General features: G+C 46.7%; 2 protein-coding genes across 2 annotated transcripts in view; one reads left to right on the top strand and one right to left on the bottom strand.

Moving 5' to 3' along the window:
- SV2B (synaptic vesicle glycoprotein 2B) overlaps positions 1–5,138 on the bottom strand; it is a 55,567-nt gene extending 50,429 nt beyond the window's left edge. The window contains exon 1 of the mRNA XM_085234063.1: positions 4,909–5,138. The gene's annotated coding sequence lies outside the window, so the exon portion shown is untranslated. The remainder of the gene's footprint in view (positions 1–4,908) is intronic.
- A 7,435-nt stretch (positions 5,139–12,573) lies between these two features.
- Positions 12,574–16,573, top strand: part of AKAP13 (A-kinase anchoring protein 13) — a 199,102-nt gene continuing 195,102 nt past the window's right edge. The window contains exon 1 of the mRNA XM_085234171.1: positions 12,574–12,593. The gene's annotated coding sequence lies outside the window, so the exon portion shown is untranslated. The remainder of the gene's footprint in view (positions 12,594–16,573) is intronic.

Here is a 16,573-nt window from a genome sequence, read left to right as displayed (position 1 = left end):
GAAGCTGCTCTGCCTCAGGTTGCTTTGCACTTACAGGTGACATCACAGGACAGGGAGGAACACAGTAGGACGGCCAAACCAGCACCCTGCTGGCTCTGCTGGGCTGTTGTTAACTCCTAGCAGAGCTCCTACATCCACATCTGCATTACTTACATCTGCATTACATTCTGTTTTCTATGCAGGATAGATCTAGCTTGAGTAAGATCGTATTAAATGCCATTGCAGGACCAATAGGAAAGGGGATGATAAACCCGGGAGATAATTCTTATCTCTGTGACCATCAGTGCTTATAATTACCTCTGCACCTCTGTGCCTCCCTCCATTAACCATGGCTGTGCTGTGAAGATGTAAAATCAGAGTGCCACTCTTTAGCAGCTTCTCAAATGCCCCTGGGAAGGCTTACGAGGGAAACTAAAGCAAAGTCAGAAGGCTGTGTACTTATTGAATGGGCTGCATTGTTTAGAGCTGGTCAGACACCTGAAGTATGAGTCTTGCTGCCTCACATTTGCCAATCTGCTGATATTACTGTTATAAGTAGAGATGAATGGCTGGGGATGAAGGAGAGGGAGAAAAATCTCAGTTCATTTTCTGTTTTCCACTGAAATTCTGAACTTTTTTGACTAAGGCTCTGTTTTCATAAAACGTAGACATACTTTTTTTCCCTTAAATCAGCCCGTCACTTTCCTTTTGGCACAAGCACCTGGTTATGGCAGCAGCCTGGATGGCTGCAGCCAGCAGCTTTGGAGGGGCAGAAGGTTCCAGCAGTGCTTCATTCTCTCCTTGGATTGGTGACCCAAAAGCACAAGCTGCAAAATGCCACGTGTTTGTACCCTCTGACATATTTCAAAACAAGGGGGTTCCCTGCTATCTAAAACTGACACATCTCCAATGATGTTGGCATGGGAAAAAGCGCAGCCATTGTGGCAATAGCAAATTAACTGATCTGGGAATACGAGCTGGAGAGGCTAAGCCATGCTACAAAAAATAACAAATGAGCATAATAGTAAGAGCTTAGCAGAAAACTACTTGTAGTATAGAAACTTTGGTTTTCCAAAGAGACACCATCAAATTGTGCCCCTGCCATGTGCTGCGACAGGTCAGTGAGATGCAATGCCAGAAGGCTCCCAGCTGCAGCATCGTTGGCTGCAAATGGCTGAGCATGGAGGGGCGAGAGAGCCTGCATTACTCTGACACAGAAACCTCTCCATAAGACAGGCCTGAGCAGAAGACAAGGGCGCAGTGGCAGGTATTGGTGCAAAGGCTGAGCTAATGAGCATGGTAGGACCTGTGCTGACAGCATCAGACCCACTGAAGTGTAGCACTGTCACTGTCACATATGAGGCTCTGCTTCACTGCATCCTTATCAGGATCACCTTAAACATTACCCCTTTTTCTTATTTTGGCTAATGGTTCTGTTAGTTGAGATTTAAAACCCCAAGTAAAACTGCAGGGAACCACCAAAAAGCGGTTAAAACTGCTTTTTTCTTCCTTTGTTTTTATATCTTTTGAGGAAGGACGCATTATCAGGTCAGCAATGACTTTGCAGAGCACTAACGCACTAGGCAGAGCTTATTTATGTGGAAAGGATGAATGGTTCCCTACATGTTAATAGCACAACCGGTGACAAAACCTTGGCATTAATATTTAACATCCTTTGTTATGTTCATGCCTGACTGTTATCCAGAGAGGGCTGAGTCAGGAGATTGGAAGCTGCTGGGAATTGAATTAACCATTATTGGTGGAAATTCACAGAGTGGAAACTGGAAAATAGAAGAGATGTTGTTGTGCTGTATGGCAGCCCAGCAGTCAAGAGATTGTGCTTTTATGGATTGTGTGTAATATTAAGAAAGGAATTATTACAATGGTGCACTTCAGCTTTTATCAACACCTTAACATTATAGCCTGCTCTGTATGTGTTTGTAGGTATTAATTTGGTGAGAAATGAGGGAGAAAATTTAATAGCCTAAAACCCGCATGCATCCCCTGCAAACCCATGGCTATTCACGTGAGAGCAGGGCAGAACTCAGAGACAGAGCATGCTTGAAAGAGCAGGCGAACACATACACACATTCTTTATGTTACATTAGACAAAAATTACCCCAATGGACTCTCTCTGTCCCCATTGCCATAGAGCTGATGGTCAGAGGCAATTCCATCCCGCTCCCCCACACCTGCAGATGTGGCTGTTAATCAGCTTTAATTGCCCATAACACTATACTCCAAGGCCTGCCCGGGTTTCCACCGCACACTTTTCATCTGGGTGACTTTCAGGAGCACTCTGTTTTATGTTGGCGACTAAAGGCGTAAGAAAATGCGCTATATTATATTACAAAGACATTTTATATGGAGCTGCAACACAAGAAAGGGAGAGACAAAGGTGGGGGTTCGTGTTTCATATATATATATATATATATATTTCTTCCTGAAGGTACGCCTTCTGCGGAATGTCCTTGAGGGAAGCAGAGGGGCCTCCCTTGGTGAAAGGTAGAGAAAAAACGCGGGAGAACCAGCAGGGAGGGGGCGAGGGCAGCGGCACCGAGGCCGCGGGCCAGCAGGGGGCAGCAGCAGCGCGGCCCAGCGGGCTCACACCGCCTGCTGGCTGCGACATGGCGGCGGGGTCTGGCTAATCCCAAGCATCCACAGCGGCTCGCTTTTGCTGTATATTAACAAGCATAATGAGGAGCCATCCATATTCCTGCCTGCCACCTGGGAGTCCCTCGGGCAGCCGCTCTGATATTTGCTCTTAAACCCCACAGCTGCTCCTTCCCCAACCCGTGTTCTTCCCTCCGGAGCCAGCTGGATGCCAGTTGCGTGTGCACATGTGCCTCGCAATGAGAATTTCATTAGCTGAGATGAGATAGGCTCCTCCCTTTCACCCAGCCCCCCAGGGTAGGTTGCAAAGGAAACCCACAAACTTTTGGTTTTGTTCTTTATTGAAGCTAATGAAGAAAACAGTTTGCAAGTTCCGTGACTCATGTTTATACCCTTCTAAGCTACAAGTGGAACTGCAGTGTCAGCCTGACGGGTCAGCGTGTGACCACAAGCAGCACTGCCAGGACGCACGGGATTTGATCCTCACAGTAGGGATGGGCACACAGGCTCGCTCAATGCTAATAAGGATGCTTTTGTCTTGTCCAGCTGGAAGCAGGACTAGCTGAATACCCCACAAGAGGGCTGCCTCTCATGTGATTTCCAGACTGTGCCTTCTATACACACAATCTGATCTATTAGAGATAGGGCCCAGCCCTGGTCTGAGCTTCTGGGGCTTCTGGGGCATCTGTTGGTTTGCTGCTCGCAGTGTAAGATCTGGTCATGGCCACCTGTAAGAGTTCTCAAGGAGACCAAATAGATGTCCAACATCATGTACACGACTCTTCTAAACATAGCTGTGGAGCATCACTGTAGAACAACTACAGAGTTTTCATGCTGAATGGAAAAGACACTGCTTGTACTGTTAAGTGATGTGCAGAAGCCTAATACAGTAGCAGTCTCTGTCCATGTCCTTTCCTTTGTAGGATATGTGATAACCTCAGTGCTGTGTCAAACACATCACTAAGCCCGTGTATTTTTAGGGATCTACCTTTTCACCATGGGATGTGCAGCATACTGAGAAGTGCCACAAAGCAACCAGCTGAACCAGAGTGACTCAGCACTGTAAGTAAGATGCAGTTGACCACTGTGAAGGTTGAAGCTTCATTTAGTGAACCTGTATATGATTCCCAGCTGATGCCTTCTCTTTCCTTTCTCCTGTGTATAGACCAGGAGCGTATTCTCCCAGGTGCTACAGCATTTATGAATGCAGTCTGAAGTCCTCCATGGCATAACCAAGCACATGTGGCATAAGCAGATTTCATCTGGAGGCACTGTAATCCCTGATATCCTCCCTGACGATGGTATTATGCTGCCCACTTCATCTCCTGGTGGAGCACTGCTTCTCCATCTTCACAGAGATAAGCTCATCCAGGTCTTTTTTCCATGAAGTGAGTTTTCTTTATTATGGTTCCAAAAGACATTCAAAGGAACATGATTTTCATGTGCATGCATGCACGCAACTCAGCCAGGGAGGGATCCAAACCTCATTTGTCCTTGCCAGACATGAAAACAGACAGATATCCCTGAAGTTTTGGAGACTGAATGGGGGGAAATGGGTGCCGTGGGATTGCCAGGGCAATGCAGATTCAATTCCTGGCCTTCTTTCCAACATTTTGCAGCCTCACCTCTGCCCAGTCTCTAACAGACTGGGAAGCAGACCATGTGCACAATGCACTCCACTCCCTTAATCATCTCCCTACACCATATGTGTGCATCTGCCCAGATGCTTGCTGCCTAGACATTTTACTCTCAGCTCACACTATTTTCCAGTGCTGCAAACAATCAGCTGCTATATTCCTCTGCAAGCATAGCACTTCTATGCACAAAACAGGAAAGGGGAGGGGAAAGGACAGGATCTCCATTCACACTGCTTGAAATCACTGCCTTGCAGTGTGCTGGCAGTCCTTGCAATGTTTTGTGTCTACATGTAAAACTTCTTCCTGAGTTCTTTTCTCCCCAGGCTCTGAATGCCCAAAAGTGACACAGAAGAGCTGGAAAAATCAATCAACCCTGACTAAATGGTGAACATGTTTTCTTTGCTCTACTTTTTTTAAGAAGAAAAAGAAAAAGAGAGTTCTTACCACCAAACTCCATTATGAGAGCCTGATGTGTGGTTATATCAATGTATCAGGTTATTAATAGATTTCTGGTGGCTTCTGATAACTTCTCAGGTCAGGATACAGGCACAGAGCTAGCTGACGTGGCAATGATGGGTTCATTGCATACCTCTGTACTGACCTGAAGGCTCCAGCATGATCCCTCCAGCAGCACAAGTAAACCCAACTTGTTCTCACCCAGCATCTCAGCACTGCTTACCTTCGGGATTGCTGGGCCCCTGGATCTGGAGATGCACACTCTCCTTGGAACTCCTGCCATGCAAACAGCTGAGATACTTCCATGTTGCCTATCCCCAACTCCCATGAGAAGGAAATATCTCATCACCATCTTTAGCAGACGTGGTTCCAGCCAGCTAGCAGCCTCATCCACTTGTAGTCCAGCCTCGTCTCTGCTTTGTTTGCTTCTTTTCATGGCAACAGACAAGCTGTGGAGCTTTTCACCCACACACTTTACCTGATAACAGCCTCGAACCAGCATCTGTTTGCCTAGAGGCACAACTCCTTGCTACTAGTCAGGACCTATTTCTTAGGAATTGTTTCTAAATGATGTCACTTTGGAATGAGCTCCATCAGCTGTGTCTGCACTACCTCACCTGCCACTCCAAAACCACTGAGCCTTGCTGCTGCCTGTGTCCAACTATGCACAGGGATAACCACATCCCTGACATCGAGGCAGCTCCCTCTAGTGCAGCAGGAGGATGTGCTCAGCTCCTTCCTGAGCATTTAGATCCACAGAGCTTGAAGAGCTAAAGCTGTGCTCCCCATCCCACACGATACAGTGTTTGACTTAAAAACATGGCTATTTCACAGCTTTGCATGGAGCTATCTTGATTTCCAATTTGGACTTGGCTCTTGGCAGAACACTTAGAGCATCCTTTTAACCTTTGTCTTCTTGGTTTGATGGTCAGATATGAAAGGGTACCAAGGAGCAGCTCAAACACAACCTTTGGCTCCGTAGGCTTGAGCTGGGCCACAGGCCAAGGCTGCCTGCCCCAGCAGGGGATGTTTGCCTATGGAAATGTCACACACACATTGCTAGGGATAGGAAAGAGCAGCACTCATCTAGCCTGACATATGGCTTTTGCCTTCTCCAATTTACAGCAATGCACAACACTGTATTTAAACTCTTGGATGGACAGCTGGGCTGTTGCAGCATCCCCTCATGCTGTTGCTGTTGTTGTAGTGGAGGAACAGTGATCCAAGCTATAATGCCACTTATCTAATATTTTTTGGCCTGACCGTGCTGAGTGTGGGACCCAAGACAAACACGCAGTCACACACAGACACTCAAACATGCAGACACCCTTTGCAGCTTCATGGGTTTTGCTGGCTTATGAACAAGGGAACAACAATCTGAGGGAATGCAACTTCTCACCAGGACCCGTCAGAGTGCAAAATCCCACCCAGCACCAAGGAGTCATGATTTATGATTCTGTTACTGCACTGACAGACAGTGGCAGGAAAAAAAAAGAGTTTTGCCAGATTTTTCATTCCCCCAATGAAGCAGGAGTCTCAGCTTTTGTGGTTTCATCCCTCAATTTTAAGGAGAAAAGCTTACAAGTGGGACAGGTTCGACACCTGCAAAGAGAATAAAGAAGATGCTACAAGGGGAAAATAGACTTCTAGGCAGACTGGATCAGAAAGAGCAGCAAAAGGAGAACATCTGAGTTCAACAGCTGAGGCAAAGTGCTTTTTGTGTCGTGTGAACATTGAAATTCTAAATGTGAAGACTGGGACTCCCCAGAAAAAGAATTAAGCTCAGCAGGTAGCTCTGCCTCTGTCCCAGGTTAGACCATACAGACAATTCTGATTTATCAGAGTTTTGGAAAAAAGAGGTGGGGTCATGCACACAGAAGAGCATCTCTCATTTCAGAGTGCTTGCTCCAAGAAGCCTTGTGTTGGAGTCCAACCAAGCAGCCAGAAGGACTGACTGACATCCCTGTGCCCACAGCTCCAGCCCCAGGGCATGACCTGCTTTGCTTCCTGTATTGTTTGCATCTCGGTCTAGAGAAGTTTCCGTTTTTGTCCTATACATTGCTAAAAGCAATTTCAGTTGAAAGCAAGTAATTAAGAACAATAGTTAAGCAGATGCGATTTTTATGCATTTAAGGTTAAGAAAGCTTGTATGATCCTTGAAAATGGGATTCTTTAAAAGACCATGGTGATAAACTGTTCCCATAAATGATGAGAAATGTTTAAATCAATAAAACGTTTGTTTAGATGTCCATATGGAGGAAAGATACAGTCTGTTGCTCTTCATATTGGATTGATCCCACTGTGTTAAATTACAGCTGGCTACGGCCCTGCATCGTTTACTGCACAGCTTGACGAGCATGTAAAATATTCACACTGAGCACAAAAATTTTGTGTGTCTGATCTCTGCATTGTCCTTGTCACTTCCTCCCAGCCAGGGCCAAATTAAAGGCTGCTTAATATAGGGGGAATCTTGCCACAGCTCTCCCACAAGCCTTTAGCCACATTACCCGATATCCTCTCGGATGGCCCCGGGGAACGAGCAGCTGGGAAGCAGATGTAGGCAGCTTTCAGCACGTGACCGTGCGTCTGCCTATAGCACTAGCTGCGTTTGGGATGTATCAGCTGCTCTGGCCTGGTGGCCATAAATACATAAATACACCAGTAGTGTGGGCAGGTTCTTAAAGGAGTCGTGGCTGTTGGAAGGCTCCCAGAGGGTAGCAGCAGTGGTGGGTGGCAGGGAAGCAGCCAAGGAGCCTACGTGGGAGTGGGAAGCACTGGGTGATGCTCCCAGTCTCTCAATGCTCTTTCTTGGTGACCTATACTGCAGAACAGAGTGGGGTATTCTTTGTGGATCCCACGGAGAGGACGGGGAAGAAGCTGAGCCAGTTAACAGAGGCCCTGGGTTGTTGGTGCTGCAAAATGCCAGGCTGCAGCCCCAGTGTGCTCAGTTTGTCAGGTTCACTTCATGAACTTGGGCCAGATTTCATCACATTTCTCTACACACACCTTTTGTACATGCCAAAATAGCCCCATTAGTTTAGGGATGCTGCTTCCTGCTGACACATTTCTACCTCCACAGTATTCACATTTTCCTTGGGAAAAGGAGTCTGCAAAACCTGGGCATTGTTGCAAGAAGCAGCAGCAGCAGGGCAGGAAGAGAAGCAGCAAAAAGCAACCTGATGTCCTAATGAGGACCAGTAGAGGCCACTGCTGTATGCTTGAAAATAACTCCAGGGCTGATGTCCCTGGTGTGGTCTTTGCTCTCATGCGCTCTCTTTCCTCCAGTGTGGGTTTTCCTCTCTTCTCCTGGTGTCACATCTTGGCTCCAGCAGCCCCAGGCGTGCTGCATACAGGGTCGGATTGCAGCAGCCCTTTCTGTTCTCTGCACAGGGTAATTTTACTGGCTGTACAACTTATTTCCTCACCTCCAAGCTCCAAACCCACCAGCTGCCACCAGTAATGAGAACTAATGCATGCAGATCCCCAGGAGGCTTTGGTTCTTCAGCCCAGGTATCTTTAAGACAGTGTGGTATAAAGATTATATATATATATGTATATATTCTTCAGTCTTTCAGACATGGTAACCTCTCCTATCCCTAGCACTTCGCCTTTGTCCCCTTTATAGTCCCATGCCACCCATCCTTCCAGCTAGCTGATGGCAATTTGGGCTGACTCTTATCACAGCCTTGGCAAAGAAAAAAAAAAAGATATAACATGGATTGCGTGTTGAAATCCGTAAAAATATTTCTTCAGGTCTGTTTGTACATAGCCAGCAGTGCAGCAAGATGTGGAGTGCCTTTGATGTCTTAAATGGCTTGGGTCTGTGAAAGTCAAGCTGAACTGTGCCTCGACTTTAAGGAAGCAAACAGAGAGGTGACTATGAACGCCAATTGCTGCTATTCAAAAAGGTGCCATTGTGGAAAAATAAACAGGGCGCCAGAAATAAAGTCAACAGTTCTTTTAAAAATAACTAAATTTCTTTAAATAACTTTAAATGTATTTTAGAATAGCTTGAAATGTTACTTTAAGAGACAGAGGGCCTTTTTCATAATATGATGAAAGAGGACGTTAATTTTTCAGAAATCTGGCATTTTGTCAATGTCTGCCTTTGAAATTTATGAAGACAAACTCACTCCCTGTGCCTGTGTTTTATCTACTCATTACTCCCAGTACCAGGGGGAACAGAGTGCTCTCACACTGTGCCCTGATGGAGATGTTGTGCCTCGCTCTGTCTCGGTCATGATGAAATGTGGCTGAGCACATTCAGCCTGTTCCAGCCGATGTTACGCCTCTTTTTGCTCTCCAAGTGGAAATGCAGTCATCAGAGGGTGTGTACGTGTGTGGGAGATGGCTTCTCACTGAGCAGCTGGGATCCAGGCACTGGTGGGGCAGCATTGCCACATGGAGAAGCTGCTGGACATGCATATGGCCATGGCTTCAGGCCAGCTGGCAGCACTCCACTTTGCCATCAGCCCTGTGGGACATATGGGGCCAGAACGTGAGTTGAAGGTTATGTACTTTCTGCCCTCCTTGATGGGGAAAGAAGAAGACTTCAGGTTCCTTATGAGCAGATGCAAGACCTGGTATGAAAATGTTAGGAGCCAGTGCTTTAGGCAGCAGCAAATCTGCTGGGGGCTAATAATGCTTCCCTTTTCCCTATTTTTTTAATTCACTGTACCTGTTTCCACCCATTAAGCAGCTGATGCTGAGTTACAATGGGAATTGCCCAGGGATGGCACGTGGTGTGCATATGCATGGAGGTAATGGCTTTACTGTGACCCAGTGGAGCTCAGAGCCAAGTGAGAGCCTCAGGATGGCTGCCGAGAAACTCAAGGGCTGCTCTTCACCTAGAGAGCATGGATCACATGTAAATGGCTGCTTGGTTTTTGGGGAAAAGTGGTTTGGACAGCAGAGCCAGACACAGCTCTGTGAGGTGTTAGATCACAGAAATCTCCATGGGAGGAAAAAAAAATAATTTAAAAATGGCTATTTCACTCTTTGAGACACTGCTTGAGAGACTGTTTTTGAGTCCAGCTGATGAAACACTACAAATGGGCTCTGGGGAAGTAACTGTGCTAGCAGAAGTAGTGTGAGGCTATGGGGAAAGCCTGATACATGGTCTAATAGATGTTAGCTTCTGTGCTCCTACAAAGCCATAGTAAAAAGATGCATTATGTGCATCTTCCCTGTGCCAAACACAACGGCACCCTTCCTCACTCAGCCTTTCAGCACACACTTGAGGTTGCCATATTACACAAGCAATCACCCAGCAAAGTGCTGAAACCAGCCAACACACTATATAAATGGGGGAAGGTGATTAGTCTACACCTTCGTTCTCACTTTCAGAATAATTACCACTGCTCTTTGCTACAGTGGACAGCAAAACTGTATTACAAAGACATATAAACACTCCATGGCTCATTAAGTTTCTGGTGCTGTCTCCTCTCCTCTCATTAAGACACACAATAAATTCTGTCCCACAGCCATGTCAGAGTGTATAGAGGGGGCTGCCATGGCTCACCTGAAGGTAATGGGACATGGCAAAAATTGCTGCCATGCAAAGACTGTAGATATCAGCTATTAAGAAGTGTTTGAACTTCTATCAACTGTCTGCACAATCAATGCGTATAGGCAAGCAAATAAGCAGGAAGGTTCTGTTTGTGGCTTCTTAGTTATAAAATTGGTTTTAAAATAGATTCTTTCAAAAGAGCCTTACATATGCTATTTATGTAAACATGTCTTGGCCTTTGCATGTTCTTTAAATGCACAGCTGTAAACTACTAGCCCAAAACATTTTTTTTTAAAACCAGAGGTTTCTGCACAAACTGCAATGTTTGCTTTGTTCTTCTGGTGCCACAAAACCTGAGAGAATAACTCAGTTCCTTTTCTCGTTTTAAAGGTGCTCAAAAAAGGAATCTCCTGCCATTACAGCATTAACCTGATGCGACTGAGTGCTGGCACAGAGAGGTGAGCCTCTGGGTTTCACTTTCAGAACAGGTCCTTAGTGTAGCAGGTCTGTGGTCTTAATAACTACAGATGTAAAGGAATTGCAAATGGTTTTATTGATATTTGGATCTGTGTGTAAATCAGCCAAACAAGGAGATCTTTTAGTCTGTGTACATCAAGGCTTTCAAGAGCTCTTCATAAGGCAATCAAATAAACATTGTTCCCAATTTATGAAAAGTGTCATTTCTCTATCTTCCATGAGAAACAGGGAAGGTAACACCGCACCAAGAGGCCTAATGCTTTGCAGGGTGGTTTGTGATGTGCACCTTTCCTCCTATCACAGCAGAACAAAGAGTTAGGAGCATGTTGGCTTGATTCTCTCTCCGTGTAACACTAAATCCTCAGATGTGGTTTGGGGCTGAATACATACATGCATCAGTGCTCTTGCTGTGTGACAAACGAGAAAAACGAGTGCCAACATTTGGGAATGGACTATAAAAGAGAGAGACTCAAAATCAAATCAAAGGGTATAGTTACGCAAGAGAAACGTCACCAGATGCTATGTTTATCTGTGCAGCATTGACTTTTTTATATAGTCAAGGCTTCTACGGTATGAGACATTTAATCTCCTATCAAGCAATCTTCCTCAATGAGGAGACTCTCAACTTTCTGATCTCTTGCTGCAAGCACACGAGTTACTTTCTGCTCTTGACCACCCCAGGCAGACAGTAGGGGAAGGGTAGAGTGAATAAAAAAGGGAAACAGAGCATTTGCTGAAAGTTGCAGGTGACAGGGTCACTTAATCAGCCACAAACAAATTCTTGGGGATGGCAGCTCACCCAAAAGAGCCACTGCCATGACCCTTTGTTCCCCAAGCACTATGAGAAAAGCAGAAGGAGGGAAGTGGGAAGGGGGCAATAGGTGGGAAAGTCATGGGAAGGGGGGAAATGTGTTGCTGGCGAAACTAATATGCACGTTGTGAAGACAAAGCCCTCATTAGTTGGAGAAGTCTGCAGACTGTAATGCCATCCAGGACACCTGTCAGTGCAGGGACAGTGGGGGCTGTTTGATCCTAATCTATTTCTTGCCAGCATGGCTCAGCTCTGTCTCTATTTGATCTACCAGAGGTTTCGATGGCTGATGCTGTGGCCCACTCTGCAGCCTGCAAGGCTGGAGATAAGTCTTCAGAAATACCCAGCTGACCTTGGAATGAGCTTTGCTTGGATTTGCTTACAGGTGGTGATCAAAAATACCGTGTGACGGCTGCTTAGTGTGAAATAGATCCCTTCCATACAAAAGCACATCAGTGTGTATTGCAAAACACAACTTGCCCAGCCGGAGATGCCAGAGATGCCATACCCCATTCTTGACACCACCAATGTAATGGGCTTCTTCAGACTGCTGAGAAGTGGTTGAGAAGCAGTCTAGTGTTACAGGAGTGCACCCAGTGAGTGCCCAAGCCCCCAGTGTCCCTCCTGCCATTAGGATTTGTGGCAATGCACCTCTGATTTTCTAGGCTATTTAAACATTCATTTACACCGCACGGTGAAACAGTTTTGTTTTCCCCTCTTGATAACGGAAGTTATTTTGACCCGCTGTCACAAGAGATCTGCACTTGACGACAGACCAACTGTTCGTGCTGCTGAACAGAGAAATGTTCAATGGCCTTTTGTATTTCTTTGTGATTTGGAAGCGTGTTTAGTCAAGGAAAAGCACAGTGGATTTTTGCTGATTGCTGTGCACATCAGCATTGGTGGTGCAGAAAAGCTGGGACCATCTGGTGGGCATACGTCATCTTGCAGAGCTGGGCTGGCTGGCAACGGGCACAGAGCTGGTGTGCGAGCAAAAGGGGCTTCGTGCTATGGGGAAGGGAATTTCCTGGTTCCCCTGCACTGGGAATTTCATTGAAGAGAGTCTACTTTGTTCTTGGTGCATGAAGCCAACTACCACAAACTGCCACAGGTACGTGTTGTAATACACTGCTGTTGGCAAAACAGCTGGTGGGTGGCTGATGATGGAGATTTGCGGGGCACTGTTTTAAGCAGTTCAGGTTCACGGGTTTTGTGAATATGCCTGAAGCTGATGATGAGGTATAAGAATAAGCTGCCCAGGGAGCAAGTGGTGGAGTCACCATCCCTGGAGGTATTTTAAGAAAAGTGTAGATGTGGCTCTGAGAGACATGGTTAGTGGGCATGGTGAGGTTGGGTTGATGGTTGGACTAGGTGAACTTAGTGGCCTTTTCCAACCATAATGATTCTACGATTCTATGTTCAGAGATTTGAGTTCTCCAGCTGGTGTTCCTCTGATGAAACAGAGATCCAAGGAAAGGGGTCCCCCTTAGAGGAAGGAAATTTGCTCCCTGTTTGCCTGCTGAGGGAGGCATCTTTTTTTGTACTTCTTTTTCGTTACACAATGGCAACTTCATGAAAATCAGTAAGAGAAGTTTGAGTGAGTACTTAATGCAAGGATATAAAGGTGAGATGTGTTCACATGTTCAGATAAGCTGGAAATGTTTGCCATCACCAACATGGTATTGGTTCCCAACACCTGGAGAACTCTCCTCTCTCTCCCTCTGTGATTTGGGAAATCTTATCCAGCCCACAGAGATAAAGAGAGATAATCTGAGCACTGAGAGCAAGAGAAGGTGCACTCAGGTCCTAGACAGAGAACATACCATCCCACATCCATGTTATAGATACAATTTTAGCCTTCATAATCTTTACAAGGTTCAAGAAAATGTCTCCAAATGCCCTAGACTTTGAGGGTTTCTCTTACTGTCTTGTACAAAAAGCAAATAGACCCATCAGCTTTGGTGGCGGTTCAAGAGAAGCCAGGGACGCCATATGTGTTCACATCCTGGCCACACGTGGGGATGGTAATAAATAATGGGTTGCAAATGCATGTGTTGCTTTCTTGATTACTTGCTTTACTGTGGGATCTGCTGTATTGATTAATTTTAATCTACTTTGCATGTTATTTAGATCTGAAATTGAGCAGAGTGCAGGGGACGGGGAAACTGCTCTAATTTTTAGGGAGTATACTGCATTTGATTAATTTTATGGCCTGCATTGACTAAAAGCTTTTATCCTGGTCTGCTATCAATTTAACTCTCTGTGTTTGTCATTTTTTACTCCTGGGGTCCCACATAATTCAGTTTTGTAAATTGATTTGATTGATGTTTTCTGATCCTTCAATAAAGGCTTTTGGCATAGACTTGTCTGTCTCTCGCTTTGCAAGTAACTGGACAACAACCATTGCTAGGGACAGAAATAGAATTGTATTAAATTAAAATGCATCCTGTAAAGAACAAAGTGCCCAGAGCAGGTGCCTGCTAACGGTGTCCTTTGAAAAAGCACAAAGCCTAAAGCTGAAATGCCAAAAAAAAACCTTCCTCGATGCTCAGTGGAACAGTTTACAGTCTGCAGGTCTCCTCTCCTCCCTGCCTTCCTGCTGCATCCCACACCTATCCCATGGGCTGTGGCATGGCTCGAGCCTTGCTGGGACACGCAGTGTCAGTTCCTGCCACAAACACATGCAGGTGCACATTTCTGACCAGGAGAAAAAAGGCAGTGTTTACATCAGGGCTTCCAGCAACATATGTAAGAGCTTGGTGTTAGCTCAGCCCATCAGCAGGTGGAGGGGCAGATGGGGCAGTGATGAGCAGCTGATGTCTGCATCAGGGGACAGCGAGGTGCAGAGCCCCACTTCCCACAGGAGAGCCATGGGAATTACAGACATTTCATGAATAATATACCGCGGGTCAACAGTGTTTGCATTTTGCTTTGGGTGTTTTTACTGTAGTCACTCCAGGCTATCTGCTGTCCTAAGGGCAAATTCCAGTGTCTGCCTGCTGTGCCTTACTGAGGATTTTGTGTGTTGACCGAGATCTATTCTTACAGGGAAACTTCAGCAAAAGGCTGCCCTCAGTCACAGGCAATAATTTTGCAGCAGATTATACAGCTCATGGGGCTTTATGGATGCCGTTGGCAGAGCGTGAAGAAGTAAAATGTTGGTCAGCTTCTCCAGGTGTGGCTGCTGCTATCTCAGCTACAGTGCCTCATTTTCCAGGCACTGGAACAAAGCCCGGCACACTGTTGTCAGCCACACTCACCCTCTCTGTGTATCTCAGTTTGTAGCTGCTTAAACATGATGAAAACAAATCTTTAATAGCTGCTGCTTCCATCGTTACATTGAACTCTGTTTTCTATTCAGTTGCAAGGACAGCTAATTTCCAGCAAATGGAAACAATGTGCTCATATTGCTAATTCATGCCACTACACACAAATGTTCAGATTATGTTGTGCAGATCCAAATTCCATTCTCATTCATGAGTGCAGCTCACACTTAAAACTCATTCCCTAGCAAGAAGTAGGAAGCCCTGCAGCAGTTTATGACAAATTAAAAAAGAAGAACGAAAGACAAATTGATTTTTGTAGTTTTCCAATTTCTTGCTAGCATTTGAAAAGCAGACTTAGACTTATGGTGAAAGCTGGAGGAACCAGTGTCAAAGACTATTTGCCTGCAAATGATCTGCCAGAAGGCTGGCATCCACACTATTGCTACACAAACATCCCTTCATCTCAGGTTGTGGTTTTATGTGGCAGGAGGAATATATGAGATAAAGGATTTGGGGCTGGACAACAGTTTAAAGACAGAATTAATGATTTGAAGATGGAAGTGGAGCACAGACTACATCCTAGTGAAGGCAGGGCACTGATGAGAGCATGGCCGGGCATCTGATGCAGTGGCTGGCTCAGTTTTTCCCCATGTTGGTCCCAGGCAGGGGATGTATGAGACTCCCACATGGGGATGGGGAGCTCTGACCTGCCCTGAGCAGCTTGGGGAGCTTAGTCCCATCCTGCAGCCTGTGGTAATTCCTCACCTAGGTCATGGCTAACAACTGGTTCTTTGGAGAAGCTCACTTGCAGGAATATTTCTGATAGGAAAAAATCACATCCTCTAAGAGCTTCCAATAGAAATGGTAACAGAGGGCAGATCCCCCACCGCAGCACATCATGCCTCGTCTTTCCAGCAGCCTCCTCCAGCCCGGCCACATACAGACCACAGCCACATGAAGAGATTGCCCAGAGAGGTGGGTGCCCCATCCGTGCAGACACTGCAGGTCAGGCTGGACGGGGCTCTGAGCACCTGATCAGCTGTAGGTGTCCCTGTTCAGTGCAGAGGAGTTGGACCAGGTGGCCTTGAAGGATCTCTTCCAACTCAAACGATTCTATGATTCTGTATTTGCTAAGAGCAGCATTGCCATTTCCACCATTTTCCAGGGCAAGTTGTGGAAATAATTACAGAGATGTTCCTCGATCAAACTTCCACAGGCTGTGCAGTGGCAGAGGAGCACCGGGCCTTGAGGAAATACAGTGAGGGGCAGCGTGGGGCAGGGCGTGAGCGGGGCTGTGGGTTTTGTGCCAGGGTCAGGAGGGCAGTGTTTGGGTGCAGCTGAGTGTGATTTCGGCTGGGCAGTGTGTGCTGGGAGAGCTGTACAAGAGCTGGAAGTGGGAATGCAAGCAATGTACATCCGAGCAAAACAGGCTGTGAGGCTGAAGTTTGGCACGTGGGAAGGAAGCACCCCTTTAAACAAAAGCAATCCGCTGCATCCAAAGCTGCTCGCGTCCCTTCACCCCCAGAAGCACAATGCTACCACCAATCCCGCAGAGCAGCTGAGCGCACCGCCTCGGGCCAACCGAGCAGCAGAGCCGCCAGGTGTTCCCCAGGTGCCGAACCCCTCGCTCCCAGCGTGGCTCCGAAAAAAGAGGACTAACCGAGCGGTTCCACAAACTCAAGAGCGAGAACCGCAGCCCGCTCGCAGCCGCCGCCTCCCCGCCCGGCCCCGGCCGCGGCCCCCCGCTCTCCGCCCGCTGCTGAGGGGCGGCCCCGCTCCGCGGCGGCTCGCGGCGGCTCCGGGTCCGGCGCATGCGGGCTGGCGG

This window comes from Meleagris gallopavo, chromosome 12 (genome assembly GCF_905368555.1).
Source record: "Meleagris gallopavo chromosome 12, MGAL_WU_HG_1.1, whole genome shotgun sequence".
Taxonomy (NCBI): Eukaryota; Metazoa; Chordata; class Aves; order Galliformes; family Phasianidae; genus Meleagris; species Meleagris gallopavo.
This window is presented reverse-complemented; position numbering and strand designations above follow the sequence as displayed.